Below are 21,752 nucleotides of genomic sequence, written 5' to 3' on the forward strand. Positions count from 1 at the left end.
AGCATTTTCACATTTAGCTCCGAAACTCTGGAATAGCCTTCCTGATACTGTTTGTTGCTCAGACTCGCTGTCCCAGTTTAAAACTAGATTAAAGACGCATCTCTTCAGCCAGGCATTCATATAACATTTTAAATCTTACTGTTCAAACTACAATCTGGCCTCTAGTTCATAAATGCCAGAGGAGAACTGGCCCCCGACTGAGCCTGGGTTCTCCCAAGGTTTTTTTTCTCCATTAGATCACCTGATGGAGTTTAGGACACCATAAGGTCACTTGATGGAGTTTTCGGTTCCTTGCCACTGTTGCCTTTGGCTTGCTCAGTTGGGGATATTTTGGGGATATTAATTTAATTTTATCAATCAATAAATTTACACTAGAAACAACCTTGTTGTGTTATTTTGGTTTGATGCTGTGAAGCTGCTTTGATGCAATCTGTATTGTGAAAAGCGCTATATAAATACACTTGACTTGACTTGACTTGACTTAATATCGCGGACATATCGCCAGCGATAATTAATGCGATATGGCTCAGCTTGTCAGTTAACTACGGCTCTTTGTACACAGCAAAAACTCCAGTGTTAATTTAACACTCCTGGGAGTGTATATGAACACTCGAGAGTGTTGAAGTTAATGAGATAATTAAGTGATTAATTTAGTGATGATAGAACATTATTGAAGACACCTGATGTTAACAAGCAGAATCACTGAAGGAGAAAATCACAAATTGTAAGCCACCGTTATGGTGATGATTGTTTGCTTTAGTTGGGCTCTTGAGCCTTATGTGTTTACTTTAGATTTTGTTTGGTTGCTGTATCTGAGTTATAACTGCCAGATGAACAAAGAAAAAAGTGAAATGATGGTGTTGGTTATATTATGACATTCATCATTTGAACTTGATCACTGAACTCATAAAGATCCTTCTTTCTGACTTTGATTTATGTTGTTGGTTACAGCATAACTGAGAATCTGCATAAATGCCCAGAATTTTTGATATAATATAAAGGATTTCTTAAAAGTTGTTTTAAATTTTTTTTTTATTTTAGGCACACACAGACGTCAAGATTCAGTCTATGCATCTCAACAATGGTGCCGAGCAGAATATTCAATTAGGAAAAGTAAATTACATAGACAATTCAGATCATAATTTATTCATACCGCAATGCATGATGGGAGCCATTAATGAGTTGTGATTGGTGGCAGCCACTGCAACATGCTTTATTATTGTCACCATTGTTGAGATTCACAGGCTGATTATTGATGTCTGTGTTTCTAAATGAGTTTAGTTGAAAGTCTTTTGATCAGAACAATGTTTATTAAATATTTTGGATTATAAGTAAAGTACTGATAATCATAGGCTGAAGAATCACAAAACTGCTGCTGACAAGTTAAACCAAACTATCTCAATAAGTTTCATTTTTCAGATCACAGCATGATTATGTCAAAACATAACCAACACTGTCAGATCACATTTTACTTTGTTCATTTAACTGTTATAAATCAATAACAGCAGACAAACAACAGTAAAAATTGAAATAAACATATAAGGGTCAAGAGCCCAACTAAAGCAAACACCCATCACCACAATGGTAACTTACAATTTGTGATTTTCTCCTTCAGTGATTCTGTTTGTTAACATCAGGTGTGTTCAATAATGCTCAATCATCACTAAATTAATCACTTAATTATCTCATTAACTTTAACACTCTTGAGTGTTAATTTAACGCTCATATTTTAACACTTTACACTCTTGAGTGTGGACTCATATACACTCCCAGCCCCAGGAGTGTTAATTTAACACCGCTCCATCTGAAAGCAGGTGATGGTGATTTACTACTAATCAAGGAACCGGCTTTACTGATGAGATGCGCATAACAATATCGTGCGATATATCGCCCAGCCCTAATGCTATAGTGCTTTCACATATGCTGCGTTTGCAGTGCGTAACTGATCCACGGCTGTACCACAAACACATACTCACTATTTTTATGTCAAATCCAGAAGTTATCAAATACTTTTATTTAAAAAAAGTTTTGTCAGCATTGCGATTCTCTTTGTACACACATACTCTTTAATACACGTAATTCACTTTTAAGCACAATTTAAACAATGTATTATTCAATGCACTACTTCTATCTAGATTTATAAGCAAGTGGTAAAATATTTAGCCGTGTAGGCTAGTTATATTAAAATCGCAAACATTTTAAATTAAAACTTAAAATTGACAAAAACAGCCAACTCATGCCTTTTCTTTTGCATTGTGGCAGGATTTGTGAATTTTAATAGGTATTGCGAACCTACAAATACACTTCCAGATACATATGCACGCACACACATACATAGAAGTCCAAAGCGCAGAGGACGGAAAGGACGCAAGAATGCCCATATATGGGAAACAGAGATATCAGCGAAAACCCCATCTGAAGCAAGAGACGGTTGATGTTGCAAGGCTCAGTCATGAGACTTAGTTCCTTTGGAAAAAACCCAAGAAACTGCATTAGAACAATGTAACCCAGTTCTGTATAAATATGACTGCATTTTTGACTGTTAGTGGCTGCATTTTTGATTTTGATGTCGATGGCATCCCTAGAGAGAAATCAAATCTCTTCTAGTTTAATCCTAGCTGAATTTCTTTTGGTTTAATTTGCTCTGCTGTATTTTTGTAACTTGAAAAACCTCGGATGAGAACAAGTTCGTATTTACTCCAATTGCTTGAACTGCTTCAAGGTAATTACCCTTTGTAATATTCACTCATACAGGACTGCCCTGTTGAGCTTGAAATAAGCTGAAGTTTTATAACCTGTAACATTTTCTTTTGATTTGCTACGAGTTTTTAATTTTTGTGTAACCAGTGTTTTAATCTTTTGTATAAATAAATTTTTATTTCTAAAAGACATTCACTGTTAAGTTTTTACTTCAGCTATTACAAACAGTTCTAAAAAGCAAGAGACAGAGCAATTTATTAATCCTGTTAAACAAAGAAAACAAGGATTCCAAGAGCGATTCTGCTGGATGGTAAGCATTAATTTTATTCATATGTCTAGTAAATGATGGTTATTATTGTTTCCTGGGAGTGTAGGGACTACACCTAGATTTACTGGTATAAATTATAACAAGCTAATGAGGGAATTATATCTATTCTGACCTGACAGCAAAAGACCACCTAGACACAGTTCAAAAAAAAACTAAGACAACGGCTAAATCCGAGTGCAAAACAATGTCTCCTTAGTGCTTTGAGGAAGTTACAGGAACAGTTATTTCCTCCTAACCTCAGGAAATATCTCGGGGACGCCTGAGATAAGATTCTTTGGTTGGGCACGACAGAGGTAACAAGAGATCTCAGGGGCAGCGCTGTAGGACCATAGAGTACCTAAACTAGAAACCTCATATAAAGAGATAGTTACCAAAAAGAGCCTCAGAGGAGTGCACAGATTCACACAGTCATGGAAAAAATAACCAATATTACTTTGCTATCGCAAGATCAATTAAATAAAACATTAAAAGACGCAGGGCAAGTAGGCAATGAGGAACTACTGGCTACTGATGATACTTTATATACTTCTAATGAAGCTGGATTAAGTAAATTAGTCCAGGTAGTAGGCCATAAAAGTCGAAGTAAAAAGGTTACCGTTGAAATTGGGGATAGTGATATTACTGTACCAATAGTTAAAGGAACCGACATAAGGGTAACCAGGAACGGTGTTCCTGATCCAGACGCTTTGATCACGGCTGACTCCCCCACCCCTTCAGAATACACTGACAGGGAGGGAGCGGCTGGAAGTGACTATGGTCACTTAGGTTTAAACTTTGACATGACACCGGTAGAGACTGGAGCTATTCCTAAACAAAAAAATATATTAGCCGGATTCAGTGACCTGATAACAGGGGAAGAATCATGGGAAAAAGAAAAAATAGGTTTTAGGCCATATAAAACTTCTACAGATAGAAAAAATAAGGAAAGATATCAAATAAAAGTAGACGAAGAGTCAGGAAAAAGTTCGAGTTCAGAGTATACTGAAGATGAGGAAATACCTCGAAGAAAGATTGTTAATCACAAAAAGTCTTGAAGTCAATCTCGCGTGAGGCGAAGTAGCTTTCACCAGAGAGAACATGACAGGCTGGGAGGAAGAACATTTTTGACATGTCCTGGTCTCATTTTCGCTCCCAGAGATTCACATTTATCAGCTGTAAAGGGAGCGATGCAGAAAATAGTAAAACTGGCTTGCGGACCTACTCCAGATGAAATTCTGGATATGCCCGGAACTAGTTCTAAGGCAAAATTAGATATGCTGGCAGAGCAGCTAGATTGCATGCAAAAATCGTTGTGTTACTTGTTATTAGGTGAACAGAAAAAAGAAAAACAGGAACCAACAGTTAATGATGTGTGGAAACTCAGAGAAGCCACACATCAGGAAGCACCACCTAATAAAGAAAAAGCGCCAAGAAAACAACAAAAGTTAAATCAGGGCGATAACTTAAATAAAAGAGCTATCAAAAAGGATAGAAATGAGAAATATGAGCAAAGGGAGATTAAAGAAGAGGAACCTTCTGATTCTCTATCTGAGTCTGAGAGGTCAGAGTCTGACACAGAGGGGGAGAGTGACAGTAAGGAAGTACCCTCTCTGATTAGCACACAAATAGATCTGTCTCTAGTAGCGGCCGTTGCACGGCAGGAAAGGGAAAGAAAAGAAGGGGGATCTAAAAAAGAGATAACTCCTAAGCCCAGGCGTGGTCCATCGAGACAGGCCAAGGGTGATGGCATTACTACAATTCAGATGTTGCAGAATATGAGATTTCCAGGAGCAAAGGATGATAAAATGCTAAAAGCAAAAATGGTAGCTGATTTGGGAAAATCCATAAATGCTACTAAACCTTTGATAGAGCAAATGATCAAATTTCATACAGGATTATCTTTAAAGCTAGAAATCCTGAATGCCCATCATGCACAGGTTTTAGGGACAGATGAGGATGAGGAATTTAGAGAAGAAGTAGAATCGGTAAAAGTTACAGGTCTGTGGCCCTATATTTCTTATAAAGCCAGCGAAGGCTGGACCGAGCTGGAAATGGTAGCCAAATTGAAAAAACTAGCTCCTGAACTGCCGGGCTGCCAGGTGATAGCAAGCTGGGGATCAGAGACTGATTGGACAGAGCTATCTAAATTTGCAGCTAGATATGACAGAGAATGCAAAAGAAGGAAGAAGTTGAAAGAAACTCAAGGCCAATACAAAGGTAGGCCAGCAGAGGGGGTTAGAGTCAAACAAAAGACTGATTTCAAGAAGTTTAACACCAAATCCAGTGAAGGGAATAAAATGAAACCACAGAGAAATGATTTTTCGAAAAATATAGATAAGAAACTTAAACCACAGACCAGAAAAGTGCAGAATAGAAAGCCGGAAAGAAATATAAAATATATTGAACCAGAAGACTGGGCAAAAATGAATGAAGAGCAGAAAAAAGCCCATATAGAGAAGAGAAATAAAAAAGCAGAACCAAGACAAGAAAGGACACGCACTGTCAAAACCAATAAAGCAGAGAGAGAGAAAAATCAATAGGATGTAAAAGCTCCAGGAAAAGCGACCATTGCCTCTAGTTTAGTGGAAGAATCAAAAGACCAAGAATTTTTTATAAATTATAATGGTATCAGGTTCCTTCTAGACACTGGAGCTGAAGTAACTACTGTAACAGAATTACCCGAAGGGGCAGTTAAAGGGTAACTAAACCCTAAACCAACTTTTTTTTAGTTAATGATCTGTAAGAATGGGGCTTTATTAGTGCTGTTCATTGATTCGAGTAACTTTTTTGACATTTGGGTATAAAGTGTTTTAATTCTACAATATATGGTGTAAAAACGTCTGAGTGCTGCCCTCTTCAGGTTGAACGGTGGCTACTGCAGTTGAATTTTCCTATTGGATGTTGCGGTACTGCGTGACGTAAGCGGTACTGCGTGACGTAAGCAGGTTCCAGCTCACCACGCCCTCCCTTGGTACGAGCTCACCACGCCCTTGGATGAGCTAGCGTAGATTTATCTGTATTTAGTACAGTGGTAGGTGTAGTGTTGCTGGGTGCAACAGCACTGCTGGACCGCATAGCTTTCCAGCAGACTTGGAAATTTGGCGCCAGTGTTTGCATGCACTTGGCCTGGAAGACCGTGAGTGTGAAACCTGCATTTTACGCGGAATTGCTTTTCCAACGCAATAGAGGTGGAAATTGGCTTCTCGACACAGCTCGCGCTGAAAAGCGACGCAGTGCCAAACGCTGCTCCTCCTGCATGGACTCCACCACCGCAGCGGCGTCTTGATGTGAGTGATCATATATATTTTAATCACAATTTATGGTTAGGCTAAAGTTAATCCTCTGGGGTCGACAAACGCGTCGGCGCATTTTGCTGGATTTTTTCACATAGCGGCAAAATATGAATATGCCTATAGAGAGCGCGCGCTATTGACATCAACTCGATAAAACTCATCAGATGCATATTTACGTCGTCTTGTGACCCTGTGAGCAAACTATCCATTTTAGACAGTCTGACAGCAGGACTCTCAGGTGCCCGCCCCCCCCCCCCGGTTCGTCCCCTCTATCTCCGCAGGGTTTGCCCACTTTTCTAGCATTTTTCAAATATTGCCAGTGGGTGGAGTCAGGCTCTGACCAGGGGTTTAGTTACCCTTTAAGTTAAAAGGAAAATACCGGGTTTATGGTTTTAGTAATGAAATGAAGCCAGTAACCAGAGATAGGTATTATTGGCAGGGTTTACATTGCATATTAGACAGCTCGAATTTGATGTGTCTAAAAGATGCCATTCTTATTAAAGAGATGAATGAAAAACTTACTGATTCTGACAAAATAATTAGATGGCTTAAACCGGTCGACCTGGAGTCAGAAATGAATAGGGTTATAAACGAGACCCTATTACCAAAAGTAGAGCTGAGAAAATTGTTGGAAAAATATACAAATCATTACGCAAAAAGCAAAAATGATTGCGGAAAATTGTCCGACAAATATGAATATACTATTGTAGGTGGAATTCCAGCACCACAGAGGCAGTGCCCTCTAAATAAAGCAGCATATAAAGAAATAAGAGAAACAATAAATGAGTTATTGGAAAAAGGGGTAATAAGCATAGGAGAAAACTGTCCAACTAATTCCCCAATTCAGGGCGTGGCCAAGTCGGATTCCTCATGGCGCCTGGTTTCGAACTACAAAGCTTTGAATAAAGTAACGGTACCGGATACTAGATATTTAATAAATGCACGGGACGCGACAAACGGTTTGAGTGGTGGTAAGATATTGTCTAAAATCGACTTAGTTAATGGTTTCTGGTCAATACCATTGGCAAAGGAAAGTCGAGGGCGGACCGCCTTTACCTTCGAGGGCAGACAATTCGTTTACAATCGTTTACCTCAGGGATTTCGCAATAGCCCTAACGTCTTTCAATCCGTAATTTTAGAAATTTTACAGGGATTGCCAATTACAGTTTATACCGATGACGTATTAATAGCCACTCAAACAGTGGACGAACATATGAAGGTATTGACAGAAACGATAAAGAGACTAGCAGATGCAGGTTTTCTTTTGAACTTGAAGAAATTAGAGTTGGGAAAAGAAAAGGTTGACTTCCTAGGGTTTGAAATATCAGGTGAAGACAGAGGTATAGCTAAATCGACCCAGGAAAAATTAATAGAATTAAAAAATAAAACTATAACGAACTTGAGAGAATTACAAAGTCTCTTAGGAAGACTGAATTTTGTAAGAGATTTAATACCTGGTTATAGTGCTAAAGCAAAAATGCTGTATAAAGCCACTTCAGGGGGAGATTTTAAATGGGATGAAAACCTTGAGAAAATCAAATGTGAAATTATAGAAATGGCTTTAAATTCTGGGAGAATTATCAGAAGAGATCCTGACAAAAACCTTATAGTCAAAATTGATAATACACCTGAGGAAATGGAAGTTGTGTTATACAATGAAGGTAATACTAAAAGCCCAGTGATGTTTATCTCTCATGAAAAACCAGCTACTCAGAGGAAACAAGAAAATTTGTCTGCAGTAGATATATTAGCCACAGTAGCAAGACATTTGCTAATCATTAAATCATTGGCTGCAGAACAATCTATTATAGTCATTGCCAAAAGTGAAGGTATTGAATTATTAGCCAGGGAAGCAAAGAATTTAGTGAATGAAAATAAGCGTTCACACTTTTACCTGGTCAAAATGGACTAAATTACTTAGTGACAATCAGATAGAATTTAGACATGAAAAAACTCCTAAAAAGGAGAAAAAGACTTTGATTAACCCAGCACATTTCCCACTAAGCAAAATGATGTCCAAAACACGTATTTTCAACGTCTTTGTCACAAAAGTCGGACGTTGAAAAGACGTCCACTGAGGAGCCAGAATGAAAGTTTTTATGACGTCTTTTTTTGACGTGTTCTGCACGTCCGATATCTAGACGTTCGACATCGAACCTTCGTACAAGGTTAAAACTAGTTCAGATGTGGCCATTGTGGACATATTTCAACATCATTTATGGTCTCATTTAGACATAATTACTTTGACTATTGCTGTCAGATGATCTTAGTGAGAATTAACAGAGGTTTAGATGTTGATATTTGTTTAATTTTAAGTGTCACCATTGTGGTGATCAGTGTTTGCTTTAGTTGGGCTCTTGGTCCCCGTTACTTTTACTTTAACTTTTATTTGACTGCTTTAACTGTGTGTTTGTAAAACACAATTGCTGTGGCAGAGAAAGACAATAATAAGTAAGATCAGCTGTTTTCAGCTTATTGATGATCATGAAATCATCACAAAACAAGCATCTAATGTTGTCAGATGCTTTGGCATTCATAACCACCAACCTTGTGGGACTGCAATATTGGTGCCTAAAGCATTAAAATGATCACTTATTTGAAGGTGTATAAAAAGCATGTGTACATGATGTTTTGAGCAAGTGTGTCACGTAGTCACACACAGACATCAAGATTTTGGATATGAATCACAACAACGGTGACAATCAAAACAAAAAAGCTTGGGAATTAAGGATGAGTTTTGTACTATGAAAGCTACCCATCATGCATTGCAGCATGAAGCTTTTTTTTTTTTTTTATTGTCACCATTGTTGTGAATCATATGCAAATACTTGATGTCTGTGTGTGACTATATGATACATTTGCTCAAAACATCATATGCACATGCTTTTTATACACCTTCAAATAAGTGATCATTTTAATGCTTTTGGCACCAATAATGCAGTTCCACAAGGTTGGTGGTTATGAACGCCAAATATAAACACAAAACTTTAAACACAATATTAGATGCCCATTTTGTGATGATTATGTCATCATCAACATTGAGCTGATAACACCTCATAGGCTTCTAGGCTTTCTCTGCCACAACAATTGTGTCACACAAACACACAGTTAAAGCAGTCAAATAAAAGTTAAAGTAAAAGTAACGGGGACCAAGAGCCCAACTAAAGCAAACACTGATCACCACAATGGTGACACTTCAAATTAAACAAATATCAACATCTAAACTTCTGTTAATTCTCACTAAGATCATCTGACAGCAATAGTCAAAGTAATTATGTCTAAATGAGACCATAAATGATGTTGAAATATGTCCACAATGGCCACATCTGAACTAGTTTTAACCTTGTACGAAGGTTCGATGAACGTCTAGATATCGGACGTGCAGAACACGTCAAAAAAAGACGTCATAAAAACTTTCATTCTGGCTCCTCAGTGGACGTCTTTTCAACGTCCGACTTTTGTGACAAAGACGTTGAAAAGACGTGTTTTGGACATCATTTTGCTTAGTGCTACTTTACTGACGGAAGCTCAGAAAAAGGACAAACGTGATGGGGATTTCTGGTTAAGTTGAGAGGTAAAATTATCCACAGAGAAAAAGGAAGATTAGAGGATGACAAAAGCGCGCAAGAAGCTGAAGTTACTGCAGTTGCTAAGGCATTATCGCACATGAGAACAAATAATCACGTTAATTGTGTATTCACTGTAAAAAATGTTTTTTTGGTGAAGTAAATACTACTGAAAAAAAACAATGTAATTTACATGAAAAAGTTAGTTCAGGCAAGAATTAAAAAAACGAAGTAAATTCCATATCAGTACTTAATTCAAGCGAGTAGAAATGAAAGCGTAAATATCAACTCAATAAAATTAAGTAAAAATTACTCAGCTTTTCTGATACTGGGGTTCCCATCATGCACTGGACCTTGAATAATTAATGAGGTTAATTTTTCACTGGTTTCCAGCTGTATTTACACTGTTTTATCATTGCTTTTGTTGTCAGGATTAGTAACTTGCCATTTTGTGACATTTTGAGTAAATTTTCTGCTCAAAATGACACATTCAAACACAAAAACGATCCATCAAATGTTACCGTCATTGTGTATTGTCTACCAAGTATTGAGGTCTTTGCATTCACAAGATGCTTAACATCTGACATGCTGTAGTATAAATTACTTAGATAATCTAAGTAAAGCACATACTATAAATGACTGGTATAATTCAATATTATTGTTTGAGTGAAATGTAATGCAAAGGAAATTTCAACTAAATCAATATTAATCAACCTTTTACTAGCCAAGTTAAAATTACTTATTTTCTGTGTTACTTTCACTTAACTAGGTTAAGTAAAGTTTACTTAATTCCATATTCCAAGTAAATTTAACTTAAAGATTTCTAATTAAAGCTACTGATGAATATGTTTAGGTTTTTACTTGGCAAATCTTTGTAAATTTACTAGCATTTTCTGATCCTACTCCAAATTTTTTCAGTGTAGTAACAGATAGCGAATATGCTTTCCTAGGATTAATTGAACACCTGGATAGGTGGGAACTTAATAGTTTCTATAACGCTAAAGGCAAACCGTTAGCGCAGGCAGAACTGTGGAAGAGCATAAGTGAAAATTACAAGGTTGTGAAACCGCAAGTATTGCATCAGTCTAGCCACACAGTTCAGACAACGCCTGCAGCAGTTGGAAATACCCTAAGTTTCACCCTTCAACAACATATCTTGCGAAATACTGTCAGCAGATGGGCCTACATATCCAGAACTTGAAAACTAATTATCAAAAAATTAAGCTTAACTGTCCTGATTGTAGGAAAGTGATGACCAGTATTTATCATGATTTTGGAAAAATCAAAACTGATAAAGAGAATGTTGAAATAAGCGTCGATTTCGCCGGGCCTCTTTTTCCTAAGACAAAAATGAAGAACGTTTATTTCTTAATTATTGTAGACAATTGTTCTAACTTTATACAACTTTATCCATGTCAGCAGGCAACAAGTGCAGTCGTAGTAGACAGCCTCAAGACTTGGATTAGGTACCGAGGCGCACCGGAACGCGTGAGAGGTGACAATGCACATAATTTAACCGGTCGTGAAGTAGAGACCTTTTGCAAAGAGCAGGGTATTACTTTAATTAAGTCAGTTAAATATGAATCTTGCAGCATTGGATGCGCGGAACGGGCTATAAAGTCGGCCAAAGAGTGGTTTGTTAAGAATCAAGCTCTAGGTGAGTGGGACACTTTAATTAATGAATGCACCCATTTCCTTAATTATAGGGTCTCGAAGACCAATAAAACTTGTGAACCAGCCGACACAAGCAAAAACCCATTCACGGTAGGAGATAAAGTATTTATACTATTAAAGCAAAAACAGGGGCGTTTTCGTAGCAAAACAGGGACTGAGGATAAAGTAGTTGAATTAACTTCAAATACTACTGTTAGATTAGAAGCTAACGGGATTTGGTCCATTAGAAAGCTTGTGAAAAGCAAAGATTAATTTTAAAGAACATGAGTAAGGTATACAGACCAAGAGTAAGTTTCCAGACAGACGCTAAGTGTCCAGCAGAGGGCACTGTTGTAGTGTGTAAAGACTTTAGTGATTCTTTCTTAGTAAAGATATGGCATAAAGACTGTGAAACAGGAACTGCAACAACCCGTAGGAAACCTACTGACTGTGTGATCTGTGGCAAACAGGATATTTGTCAACTCCTCTGGGAAGGACCTAGGGAGGTCAGAGAAAGTCAGCATTGGCTTAGAAGCCAAATGACAATTTTACCTAAGTGGTATTGTGCAGACAGGTCCGTAGGATCATGTTTGCTGGGAGATGTAAGCATTTGTGGATCGTGCCGGTTGTCCAGACAACGTTGGTCAGTCTGGCAATATGAATTAACCACGGGAAATTGTGGTTGTAAAACATGCATAGACTGTAAGATAAAGTTCAGTCTTAGAGGTCAAGAGTGTAAATGTACTCTAGACAACCAAGGGCAACTAAATAAGTGTCCGAGGTGCAAGTTAATGATGAGAAAATGATGGTTAAAAATTACAAGTTTAAAGGAAGTCTGGCAGTCTAGGAAAACTGAAACAAGTCTAGGCTGCTTAATTGATGATAAAATTATGAATAAATGGGAAGTGAATCCCTTGGCTTTGGTCTGTAATGCCGAGAAAGCCTTCCTATGGGAAAGGCTGTTAAGTTCTGGTGGCCCAATGCCATTGGACTCTGATCCATTGTTGAAAGACAGTGTTTTGGATAAAACGCTGTCGAGGGATACTGACTTGAACCGTTGGAAAACGGTGGTGAGGGATCCATTCTATGACAATGGTTTCTCAATTCAGTTTAAAGAGGAAGGAATGTATAAAGAATTAAATGTGCATGACTTGCTTGTTGAATTGATGACCAAAATGTCCTTTCAGGAGGAATTTCCAATATACATGCCTAGAGAATATAGTCATTTTGTAAGGGAAACCTCATTGACTGTCAGAGCAAGGTCACAACAGACCTTCTTAGGGACAGAAATAATTAAAGTTAAGCTAGATTCACAAAGGACAAGTGAATTATGGCAGGTGAAAGTTTTTATCACCACCACCTCTGATTACTCTGCAAATCAATAGAGGGGGTTAAAGTTGAAAGGATGAACATCAAAAAGCCTAACAAACTGAGCAGAATGACCGCATGGTTAAAAGGACAGATAGGGAAAGCTTAGAAGGTTTTTTGTGCATCTATATCTTTTTGTGTTTTTCAGCAACAGAATGGTGAAACGAGGAAGCGGACTAAAGGGGAAGTATCAGGAGTTACTTCATGACCGAAGTGAAGTAGGACTGTTCCTGTTAGCCCTAAAGATGGTTCTGGTAATATGTCTCCTTATAGTTGGTTTTGGGATCACAGTAGAAAATCAAACAAACGAGGTAGGAGTAGCCTCCTGTTCTGTTGTTGAGAAAATTGTACCGAAAATATGTTACAATCAAACTGTGAATTTTGATGGTACTAAATATGGACCAAAAATGATAAAGAATATGTTTAAAGGATTTATAAAAGATATAGACAAGTCATTCTGGAACTGCACAGGTACTAAACGTAGGAGTGCCACAAAAGGGCCTAAGATTTATGGAAACAAGGTTGTTAATAATACAACTAGGTTACGATAGAATTACTTAAGAGGATATAATCAGACACATGTCAAATTACAGGGCCTTAAGTATAATCTTTCGGATGTATTTAATTTGACGTCTACCATGGTCGTATATAGATTATGGAATAGTCCAATGCTACAGATCACGAAAATGGATGATTGGGATTGTTTAACTAAAAATGTAGTCCCAATAGTGAAGAGATCTTGGCTGGGAAAGGATAGTTCTGAAAAATCTATTGCCATGAGCATAGATGATAACAGAAAGAGCAGAGGGCGGAGTGGAAGATCTGCTTCGACAGGCTCTAAATATATAATAAGTAAGAATACATGGAATAATATGGATAATCGGAACCCAGTGCAAAAAGGCTATTGGCCTAAGGGCCTGAACCCATATGTATTGATAATTGGTACACTGTAAAACCCAACAAGTTAAGCTAACTCATTTCATTTGAGGAAACCGATTGCCTTAATTCAATTAAGTTTATAAAAAACAATAGTTATGAGTACTCTGAACTTATTTTAATCGAGTCCACTAAAACAGTAATACAAAGTCAAATTCAATAAGTTAAGCTAACTTATTACATTTGAGGACACCGATTGCCTTAATTCATTGTAAAACCCAACAAGTTAAGCTAACTCATTTCATTTGAGGAAACCGATTGCCTCAATTCAATTAAGTTTATAAAAACAATAGTTATGAGTACTCTGAACTTATTTCAGTTGAGTTTACTAAAAGTAGATATACATTGCAGTCAATAAATTAAGTGATTAATTAAGTGATTATTGAGCATTAGTGATTAACACCTGCTGTTAACGAGCAGAATCAATGAAGGAAAGAGAAACACAAGAACTACAACTGACTTCCAACCACAGCCTTAGATGAAATCAACTCAAGATAAAAGACGTTTAAATCTCTAAAGATCTCAGCAGAGGAGGATTAAACCACTACACAAACAGCATTACCAGCTTCACTTATTACTAAACAGTTTGACTTTTGTCATGCGTCTACAGAAGCTGTTATTGAGAATGAACAGAGGGTTAGATGATAATGATTTATTGAGTTTTATTTAAAGACACCATGATAGTGATCCGTGTTTGCTTTAGTTGGGCTCTTGACCCTTGACTTTATAACACCAGTTTTTCCTCTGGCTGCCGTAACTGAGTGTTTATAAAACTCATTTGTTATGGCACATACGCCAAAAGAAAATATGAGCATGTGGTTGTGTTAAGATGATAAAAATCATAATTTAGTGACTTGATTCTCTGATCATTCCCTGAGCCTAATCTCTGATTAGATAGGTGACGTATTACTTGTATTATTCATTATAGTATAACTGATTCTGCTGTAAGGCCCATTGTTGCGATTAACAGATTTTAAAAATCTCTATGGTATTATGCTGACTTACACAGACATCAAGAATCAGCATATGAATCTCAACAATGGTGACCATTAAAAAATGATTTATGCCGCAATGCATGCTGGGAGCCATGGATAAGTTTTGTATTATGCTAGTACCCAGCATGCATCATTTTTTAATGGTCACCATTGTTGAGATTCATATGCTGATTCTTGATGTCTGTGTGAGTCTTAATAATGCAATACCTTTTCTGTGAAACTTTTTGTGCACAACTATTATCAACTATTAATGCACAACTATTAGACATTATCTGATGTCTCAACATGGCTAGCTCTTATGCTGTAGAATCACAGTTTTGAGTGAAACTAATATGTTGCCCTTTTAATCAGAGATCAGACTCTGAATGAAATCAGTGAATCAAGTCACTAATTGATGATTGTCATCATCAGTCCTTCACCATCAACACTCGATCAGACTTTTCCTTGCCTTTTGTGCCATAATAAATATGTTTTATAAACACTCAATTACAGCAGTCAAAGAAAATCTTAAGTGCAAAAGTCAAGGGTCAAGAGCTCAACTAAAGCAAACGCTGATCTCCATCATGGTGACCTTAAATGAAACTCAAATCATCAACTTCTAAACCTTTGTTAATTCTAATAAGAACTTCTGTAGACGAATGGCAGTAATAAAGTCAAACTGTTTAGTAATAAGTGAAGCTTGTAATGTTGTTCGTGGAGTTGTTTAATCCTCCTCTGCTGAGATCTTGAGATATTTAATGTCTTCTTTTATCTCCAGTTGATTTTGCTGTGGCTGAAGTCAGTTGTAGTTCTTGTGTTTCTCTTTCCTTCAGTGATTCTGCTTGTTAACAGCAGGTGCTCATCACTAATGCTCAATCATCACTTAATTAATCACTTAATTATACAATTATCATTCTGAGATCTAGAAATGTTCTATAACTCATTCAGTTTGAGTTCTGTTTCAGTCATTCAAGTTTCGGTAATATTTGAGTGCTGTGAACTCAATTGTATTTAGTTAATATTACTGTTAGGTTTTACAGTGTATATACAAAAATAGACCAAAGCCATCTTATGTGGAATTGGAATGGGTGACATGTGAAAAGCTGATTATGCCCATTGAAATGTGCGAAAATCACAAGAAATGTCCATTTTTGAAGAAAAATAAATTTCTAAATGATATACCTGAGAATCAGTTTTGGTATGACATTGACAAGCATTGCATGTCTGCTTATGAAACAACATCTGCATGGGTATGTTATTTGAGTGATACCTCAATTTGGGATGATAAAGTTTTTGAGAGGCATGGTGCTAACATTATTAAACTATGGCATGAATGGATGGGATTACAAGACCCAGATAATGACATGGTCAAAGCAGAAGGTCAACGTGTAACATGGACTATTAATGCCACCTTGTGGGCAAACGGGGTAGGAGGCAGCAGACTTCATCCACTAACCATAAATTATGCTCCTAGGCCCGGATTGTCCTTAGAACTGGCGAACTATTCGGGTATTATGGACTATATTTTAAATAATATAACTGAACAACAATATAGATCGGCTATAGTTCTGTATTGTATGGGCTGGTCTAGTGTTCTCCGAGTTACTCATACTAATCAAGGCATCTGGAAGAACCATAGTGATGCGAGTAATAAAGGGACTTTGCGGTGGATTGGCCTATCAAATTTTTTATACAGGGAATGGGACGTTTTTCCGGTTGCGATGGGACTAGATAAGACCAGCAATCGTACGTTTACGTGGAGATCGTTTAATACGCGTAAAGCTAATGATAGCATATTCCCAATAAAAATTTCGTATAGACATAATAGAACTGTGGGATTAAATAGTCACAATTTAGCTCATGGATATTGGAGTACCAAGTATTATATAGCAATGATGAAACCATCGGAACTGAAATTTGGTAATTATAGAGTAATGATGGCCTCATCTAAATTTGATGTTAAGACATCTCATCCGTTCTCACGCAATAGCCTGAGGCCAGAGATTTTTGATAATGATCCAGAAAAAATTAGATCAAGTTCATGGAATTTTGGTTTGGGCAGGTTTGAATTCAGACGAGATGAGGACGTTAAAGGGGACCTATTATGCAAAATTCACTTTTGTATGGTGTTTGGACATAAATGTGTGTTGGCAGTGTGTGTACACAACCACCCTACAGTGATAAAAATCCACTCACTCCTTTTTTTTTAATCTCCATAAATCAAAAGCAGTCTCTCCAAACGACCCGTTTTCAGAATGTGGCTTTAGTGACATCACTAAAGCCACAGGCCCCGCCCACGAGTGTTGACTGACACCGCCATTATAACTTAGACCCGCCCTGATCGAGTTCACTGCGAGTTGTACACATCAGCCATTGCTGCAGCAATGCACTCACGAGAAGCGTTGAAGCATCTCCCAAGCGTTGAAGGTGTTGTAGCTGGATGTATTCATTCACATAGCTCTCTTTATTTACTCTTGAAATCTGCCAGCCACTGAAGACGAGGTGGATTCATTTTGTTTTTAAAAAAAATGCTCCCTCAACTCTACAGAAATTTATGTAAGTTACTTATGCACTTCTTATACTGTTTACTCAGCTGTAACAGTGATTTTCTGAAGAAAAACTGATGCTTCATCTTTTGTGTGACATACAGTAAACTTTATTAAACTCATCAGTATATATTATTATATATATATTATATATATCAGTATATTGTGTCATCATTCAGACAATTCAGATCGTCAGACGGAGTCCTACAGCAGGCTTGCATTAATAGTGTATACAAGCAATGCCAAATAGGTTATAATCGTAATTAAACTAAACTATACCTTTTCCAACTCCATACAGCATATATTCTCTGACTCTGCAGGCATTTTTATGGTCGAAATGAACACCATTACTGTGACTGTCTGTTTTATTATTATCATCTTCCCTGTTCTAACTCTGATTGCGGCTGCTTAGGCTCCGCCCCCTGTGACGTGAACCAGCAGCTCATTAGCATTTAAAGGAGAAGGACTAAAACAGTGCGTTTTTCACAGACCCAAAAAATGATGATTTAAACGTGCTGTAAATAAAATTCCGTTGGGTATTTTGAGCTAAAACTTCACATACACACTCTGGGGACATCAGAGAATTATTTTACATCTTGTGAAAAGGGGCATAATAGGTCCCCTTTAAATATTTGTGGTTCCCAGGTAAAGAGCAGTATTGTAGCTCTGAGATGTTTGACTCATGGAAGGGTCTTTCGGCGGGTCCGGCGTGGATTTACGTGGCGGACATTAGTGCACAATTAATTAAACCTAATAATGGGGATATTTTTACGGTATATTGGAAAATTCAGAAAAAAGCTATTTTATGGGTTGTAGATAACGTGAAGGATTTTGCGCTTTCTGTTTGGGACCTAATAGTTCAATATGGATACTACATAAAAATAGTGATCATATGTCTAACAATTGTCAGTAATAATTGTCATATTGGTAATGGTGTTTAAATCGACAAAACTTGGGCTGGTGTGCAGGAAACTTTCGAAAGAGTCTGGTTCAGCAAAAACCAGTGAGGAGCAGGAAAGCCTAACTTCCTCAAACAGCAAGTGAGTCGGAGACGGAGGAGTGACCTTTGTAGCGAGAGGGGCTATAAGGAGGTCTGAGGGAGTGACAAGGTTACAGAATTTGACGGTTGCAGACGGAACCTCGGGCCATTTCCATTCTAAATTTGTGACAAAGAGTAATTGGGACGATGGCAGGCAATAGCACCAATTCTACATGGCGTTGCGACGAATCTCCAAAGGAGATTGTGAGTATTATCTCTGTCAATTTTTGGTTGATTTCCTATTGGCTTACTGGAATATTAACCAGTCGCATGTCAGAACAAATAGTCTTGATGTGCTTAAGCCTGACCTTATATAATGTTCTTAATGACTTTTCGTTAGTGTTAATTTTAGTCTCCCAATTACTCCGGAGTTCTCATTATATTAAATTATTTGGCTTCAAGGGAATTATCGCAGTTGTGATATTTGCCGTTGCCATCACTGTGTATAACTTGACACAGTGTTATATTAAAATGATTTGGCTCAAATATGTTGGTTTGGGACTGGCATTCCTTACCTACACGTTTTTGATTGTCATTAGCTATAGAAGAAATACAGTTTTAAGACCACTGGTGATAAAGCTGGCAATACTGTATTTTGTTGTCTTATTGATGGCGGGGACTTCCAAATATGTGAACGAACCAAAGTTATTTTTTCTGGGTATCCTGGTTGGGATCAATGATTATTCATTAATGTTTAAGTTTATAGACAGATGTAGAAGATAAGTTGTTGGTTGTATAGACCATATAGGATTAGGGGTTTATTTACTCTGAGTTAATTTTTGTTTTCATCAGTTGATCAATCGCCATTTTGTTTTGTTTACTTTATTGCATGGATGATCTACAATATAGGGGAAATGACTCATTATTCTGATCTAGTTTTAAGATGATCTGATCTTATGATCTTGTCTTATTTTGTCAGACAAGTTAAAAAAAAAAAAAAAAAACGTTTATATACATATACAACATAATTTTGTTTTATGTTCATTATTATTATTTGAAAAAAAAATAAAAAAATTTTGGTTTGTTTTATTCTCTTTCGTGTATGATTTTTGAATGGAAGTTTCAGAAAGGCAACTTAGTGCCATTTTAAATGATTTCAGATGATTTCTGATTTTGGATGATTTGATTTGTTCATCTGTGTTTATTTTCTTTTATTTTTATTGAAGATAAGAAGGGAAATATTACATTTTATATGTGGTTACTTAGTATTTCATGAGAATTTTGGGGTTACTGTGCCTAGAGGTGATAACAAAAGTTGATTTGTTATTGTTTTATTTTGTGTTATTGCAATAGGGTCCGGAAGACAGGAGACTTGTGTGATGACTGTTTAGAGGTTAAATGTTACCCGTTGAAAATTGAAGCATACAAACGGGGTTGTTTTGAGTTTAAGAACTTCTGTCAGTCATGTACACTTTCCAAGGGTTATTACATGGCCGAAATGAAAACTTTTGCATTTTATGATCGAGGGGCTAACTTTACGGGTCCAGGCTGCTCTCATTATTTAACCTATGATGCAATGAGATTTATCATTGCGATGAAATGGCTGATCATCGATTTAGATGACGCAATTGAACTACTAATTGGGAACAGGGAACGTGTGACCAAGACTACGTGCTGTGTTGACATTCAGACCTACCTTTGGAAAAATAAGGTTGTTTCGGGTTTTTGTACTAAATAGGCACGTATTAACGGCCAGATTGTTTATGTCATTATTATTGATCCACTAGATCTGCTTGCGGCGCCTGACACAAGCCCGGTGGGAGCTGAGAGTGTTGGACGAGAGCTTGGCGGACAGTGGTTCCGAGCTGGCTCTGTACCCAGAGGATCTGGTAAAATTGGATCAGGCCCCGAGACACCAGGACTCGTTCAGGTGGAAACCTGTGTCCCAGCGGTGGTTCCGCAGAAGCATGGAGAGTCTGTTGACCCAGCACGGGAGAGTGACGATGGGTTTCTTCCATCGGGAAAGTGAATTAATATATAGGTTTCATGAGTGTTGCTTGGATTTCATAATGCCTACGCCATTTGTTTTTAAAGTTAAACTTGATGAATTGGATGTGATTTACCCTAGGAATTTTATTAGAGAGCAGCGTAATGGAATTGGCAGGAGGATGGTACATGAAAGTGCCATTGTAAGTTCGAGAGGGGGTGTGGCAGGATTTGTGAATTTTAATAGGTATTGCGAACCTACAAATACACTTCCAGATACATATGCACGCACACACATACATAGAAGTCCAAAGCGCAGAGGATGGAAAGGACGCAAGAATGCCCATATATGGGAAACAGAGATATCAGCGAAAACCCCATCTGAAGCAAGAGACGGTTGATGTTGCAAGGCTCAGTCATGAGACTTAGTTCCTTTGGAAAAAAAACCAAGAAACTGCATTAGAACAATGTAACCCAGTTCCGTATAAATATGACTGAATTTTTGACTGTTAGTTGCTGCATTTTTTATTTTGATGTCGATGGCATCCCTAGAGAGAAATCAAATCTCTTCTAGTTTAATCCTAGCTGAATTTCTTTTGGTTTAATTTGCTCTGCTGTATTTTTGTAACTTGAAAAACCTCGGATGAGAACAAGTTCGTATTTACTCCAATTGCTTGAACTGCTTCAAGGTAATTACCCTTTGTAATATTCACTCATACAGGACTGCCCTGTTGAGCTTGAAATAAGCTGAAGTTTTATAACCTGTAACATTTTCTTTTGATTTGCTACGAGTTTTTAATTTTTGTGTAACCAGTGTTTTAATCTTTTGTATAAATAAATTTTTATTTCTAAAAGACATTCACTGTTAAGTTTTTACTTCAGCTATTACAAACAGTTCTAAAAAGCAAGAGACAGAGCAATTTATTAATCCTGTTAAACAAAGAAAACAAGGATTCCAAGAGCGATTCTGCTGGATGGTAAGCATTAATTTTATTCATATGTCTAGTAAATGATGGTTATTATTGTTTCCTGGGAGTGTAGGGACTACACCTAGATTTACTGGTATAAATTATAACAAGCTAATGAGGGAATTATATATATTCTGACCTGACAGCAAAAGACCACCTAGACACAGTGATACCAGGGGTTATTCAGGAAAGTGAGAGTAGTACCAGATCTCACCACAGCATTTAAATTTTAATGCAATAAATCTTGGATGTCACAAATAACTTGTTTTTCCTTCTCTATGAATGAGATGAGTGTTACTTTTCTGTTCGCTTTTTTTGCTATTTTTCCATAGTGGTACACTATATTGACTGGGTTAAATAGAATTGCATTACTAAAATTAGACTAAAATACAATTTTCAACTAAATGTCATCAGTTTTCGTCAACTAAAACTAGACGAAAAGAGTCATGGATAATTCTGACTTAAGACTAAAATGC

General features: G+C 37.1%; 1 protein-coding gene and 1 long non-coding RNA gene across 3 annotated transcripts in view; one reads left to right on the plus strand and one right to left on the minus strand.

Annotated features, from left to right (window-relative positions):
* The window catches only part of LOC311077544 (uncharacterized protein), a 471,588-nt gene that overhangs the window by 421,081 nt on the left and 28,755 nt on the right, over positions 1–21,752 (minus strand). The window lies entirely within an intron of this gene.
* LOC311077556 lies at positions 1,951–21,164 on the plus strand. The gene is made up of 3 exons (XR_014604926.1): positions 1,951–2,722; positions 2,916–3,010; positions 13,036–21,164. It is a non-coding gene; the product is annotated as an uncharacterized lncRNA (long non-coding RNA).

The sequence above is a fragment of the Abramis brama genome (genome assembly GCF_963993115.1).
Source record: "Abramis brama genome assembly, chromosome: 2".
Classification (NCBI taxonomy): Eukaryota; Metazoa; Chordata; class Actinopteri; order Cypriniformes; family Leuciscidae; genus Abramis; species Abramis brama.